This window comes from Dryobates pubescens, chromosome 10, assembly GCF_014839835.1.
Source record: "Dryobates pubescens isolate bDryPub1 chromosome 10, bDryPub1.pri, whole genome shotgun sequence".
NCBI classification, from domain to species: Eukaryota; Metazoa; Chordata; class Aves; order Piciformes; family Picidae; genus Dryobates; species Dryobates pubescens.
Genome location: NC_071621.1, coordinates 9,201,401 through 9,206,029, shown reverse-complemented (window position 1 = coordinate 9,206,029; position 4,629 = coordinate 9,201,401).

Below are 4,629 nucleotides of genomic sequence, written 5' to 3'. Positions count from 1 at the left end.
AGACATTAGATGGTACATTCTAGCTGCTGTTTTAGAAGCACTGCCCTTGGGGGAGTATTTTTTAATCCATAAAAGTATTGGTTTTCTGTGGGTTTTGTGTTTTCCTTCCGCCATTCTTCTGACAGAAGCATGTGCTGTCAGAACTTTCTTTTATCTTATTTTGCATGTTTTTCTTCTTCATTATATGTTCAATCCACGCTTTTTAACTTCTTATAAATGTACATAAATATATTGCCCTGGTAACTGTTTGATAGTTTAATGCTTCATTGATTTAACATGCAAGAGGCTCTGCAATTTTTCCATCCTTTAAAACTAGTGAAAATAAATAACTGTGTTTTGTTCCTTTTTTTTTTTTTTTTTTTTTTTTGTTTAAAACTCCATAGTCCTGTGATTCCTATGGAAAAATACATAGAATAAACCAGGTTGGAAGAGACCTTCAAGATCATCGCGTCCAACCCATCAACCAATCCAACACCACACAAACAACTAACCCACGGCACCAAGCACCCCATCAAGTCTTCTCCTGAAAACCTCCAGTGATGGTGACTACACCACCTCCCCAGGCAGCCCATTCCAATGGGCAATCACTCTCTCTGTATAGAACTTTTTCCTAACATCTAGCCTGAACCTCCCCTGGTGCAGCCTGAGACTGTGTCCTCTTGTTCTGGTGCTGGCTGCCTGGGAGAAGAGACCAACATCCATCTGTCTACAACCTCCCTTCAGGTAGTTGTAAGAGAGTAATAAGGTCACCCCTGTGTCTCCTCTTCTCCAGGCTAAGCAACCCCAGCTCCCTCAGCCTCTCCTCATAGGGCTTGTGTTCCAAACCCCTCACCAACTTCGTTGCCCTTCTATGGACTTGTTCCAGCAAGTCAACATCCTTCCTAAACTGAGGGGCCCAGAACTGGACACAGTACTCGAGGTGCGGCCTAACCAGTGCAGTGTACAGGGGCAGAATGACCTCCCTGCTCCTGCTGGCCACACTGTTCCTGATGCAGGCCAGGATGCCATTGGCCCTCTTGGCCGCCTGGGCACACTGCAGGCTCATGTTCAGCCTACCATCAACCAGCACCCCCAGGTCCCTCTCTACCTGGCTGTTCTCCAGCCACTCTGACCCCAGCCTGTAGCTCTGCATGGGGTTGTTGTGGCAAATGTGCAGAACCCGGCACTTGGATGTGTTAAATCTCATGCCGTTGGACTCTGCCCATCTGTCCAGCCTGTCGAGGTCCCACTGCAGAGCCTTTCTACCCTCCAGTAGATCAACTCCTGCCCCCAGCTTGGTGTCATCAGCAAACTTTCTATGCATCAGATAATACATGAAGTGTTACACAAATAGAAGGTGTGATTTACAGAAATTTAATTAATCCCATAGTCATAATGATGTACTGTCACACTTAGTGGTAAATGTGGCTTCTACAACCTCTAAAATCCGGGATTCTCAGATGCGTACCTTGCTTGCTTAAACTGAGAAAGAAGGACCCCTGTGTTACCTGCAATCTCTTATTTCGACTGAGATTTTCACAATTTCCTTTGGACTCTGCAGTTTTACCTACTGTGATATCTGATAAATCTGACTCTGTTGAACTGCAGTGGTTATAATCCTGTAAAACACTGTGGCCTCAGCAAAAGCACAGTAGTGAAAGCTGGGAGAACTGGATGTTTCAGAAACAAAATGGAATTTTACTCTTTATGCTAAAAATAATGTAAGTGCATTGCCTGGAACAAGGACTTCCAGATAAGCTGAAGCAGCAAAGCAGAAATCTTCATTTAGTGATCAGAGATGTGGAAGTGTTTGCAGAGAAAATTTTGGCAAGACTAGTCACTAATAGAGATTTCTCTGGCCCCAGAGCTCCCTGATGCTTTTCTGAAGTTTTGTGGTCTTTCACTAAGCTTCCTGTTGGCAGAGCATCCCACTAGATGGCCTTAAGCATTCATGTATAATTCCTCACCTTATGTGGACCTGCTCTCTCTCTTTTTTTTTTTTTTGCATGCCCTTCTCATCACACACTCTTTCATTTTATCCCCTTGGATTTCCCCAGCTTTCAACTCAGCGACCTCAGGGTCATTTTGCCAGTGGGACAATGTGTGTCAATGCAACTCAGTGCTTGTCCATTGCAGTTGAGCAGCTGCTTCTGTTCCAATGACATACTGGCTAGCCCTGGGTTTTCCTTGATTCACATGGAGTAGTCCTGTGGCTATGCTTGTGTGGATGTTCTCCCTGACAGTGCCTGGGGAAACATAGGCCATGCTGAAGCCTGCCAGAGCAATACTTTTAGAGTGTGAAATTGGAGCCTGTATTGCTGGCTTTGTGGAATAACACAGGAGTTTGTAGCCATATAGGCTGCTGCCATAATGAAGGTGGGCTGGAGAGAGCCAGACCTGGGTCTGCCTTGTCCTCCCTGTCATTTTTTGCAGCAAAATCTGAGGTGCAGTATCCCTGCAAGATGTGTCTTTGTTTCTGGAGAAAATAATCAGTTGACTCCAAAGGAAACCCCAGGAGCTAAATACATGCATGTTTGACTCCTTCTCTGACACTGGTGAAACAGATTTGTAATGATTTAATAGGCTGAAAATTCACTGAATTTCGTGTAGCTGAATGTTAGGAAACTAAATCCCTATCTTTGATGAGCTATGAACTAGACCCCAAATTGTGAGTATGGAAACCATAGAGATTGTAAATGCGTTACTGTGAGAGCTACCATAATAGGTTAGATCAGTGCCCTGTGCATGCTCTTGCCAGTGACCAGCAGCTGATGCCAAGGGCAGATATTGAGGATATATGTGGTATTACCTGGCATGCTTTTCCAGCTTCACTCTCTGTGGTTGAGGGATTTTCTCAGTAAGTAGTTGCAGACAGATCATCATGTTTAATAGCCTTAGGTGGTGTTTCATGAACTGATCTAATCCTCTTTTGAAATGATTGCTATTTCTGTGCTTCACATCATTCTGTGTCACAGAGTTCAGTGATGCAATTATATGATGGGTGAAAAAGTCCTTCCTATTCTTTGTTTTAAACCTGCTCCCAGACCATGTCATTATTCCCAGATAAACAGCAAGAACAGGACAGACTTCCTCTATTTGCTTTAGCAACAGTGCTTTGACTGTGTTACATACCAATTCAGTCATACCTTTTCCAAAGTGAACTCCTAGTCTGTTTAGCCATGTCCTCCTACAGAAGTCATACTATCCTGCTGTTCCACCAGCAATGCTTCTGATTGTGTTATATTAGTTTTGAGACCACATGAACAGGGTGGTACTCAATATTCAATGAATATATGCTCTGGGGATTCATGTATTGGTATAATAGTATTTTGTAGGGTTTGTTGTTGTTGTTGTTTTTATTTCCTCTATTCTTTTGCAAGTAATTCCCCAAATGCCTTCTTAACCACTGTTGAACATTGAGTTAATTCCAGAGAAGTAACACATGGTTTCAAGTATTATTTCCTGACTGATTATATATTCTTTAGACTCTGTCAGAAATAGTTTATGTTTTTTTCCCATGTGCTTTACTTTGCAATTACTGACACTGAAATCTGTCTGCTATCATTTTCATGTTGTATAATCCCTCTGCAGCTCTACACTATCAGCTTGACTTCATCATTTCCTTGCAGAAGGGTCTGGCCGCTCTGAGTCACTCTGTGCACCTCCTGTGAAATGTGTTGCTTCATTTACTGCCCTTCCCCTTTCTAAGTCATACACAAATATGCTATTTAATACAAGTCTCTCAAATCCTCAATGGATTCTGCTGGGAAATTTGCTTCTCTGTGAACTTGGACCATATCTGTATCCTTTGTGTTGTATCTTCTCACCAGCTGCTAATTCATAAGAATGTATTCCCGCATATATCTTGACAACTCAGGTGCTTAACATTGTTTGGTGAAAAGTTTGTTCAAAGTCTTTTGAAAATCCAAACATGTACACCTCCAAGATACTAGTGCACCCTAATGTCTCATTTCTTTCATTTGAGCAGAATATTTCTCATCCTCTACAAGGATTCCTATGTATCTGTGCTGTTGCTTGTGTATAAACACCAGAGAAGATCACTGATAACTTGTAACTACCACTATATGTCTATTTACTGGACAAATTTAAGTTAACCCAAACCAGTTGAATTTGAATTTAAGTAATTAAATCAATGCAGTTTATTTGGTCAAGGGAAGAGAGAGATTCCACTTCCCATTCACTGTGTGATAATGTGGGATTTTTAATGTTTTTTTGTTTGTTTTAATTTTTTTAATCAGAGGTAGCTTCCTGATGATGAGAACAAGGCAAAGGATATTTCCAAGCCCTCCTGTGTCATATTACCACCAAACAACTCACCTAGTGATAAAGAAGAAGTAGTACCTGGACCTGGAACTCTTTGTCCATCAAACTGAGAAGTAAGCACCTTCAGCCCATGCCAAAGATGCCATTATGAGCACACAAGACACAGCCCTTTCATTTAATGAACGGGTAGGCGGCAAGCTTTGGCAAGCCTTGTAACAAAAGGTGATTAAATCAATATTTTAGTTTCATCTTCATCATGCATGCATAAAGTAATTTAGAGTCCACATTAAAGACTACATTTGTATATTTATGTGTCAGAATGATGTTTGCTTTGGAAATATCTCTGTGCTACACTTCTAAAACTCA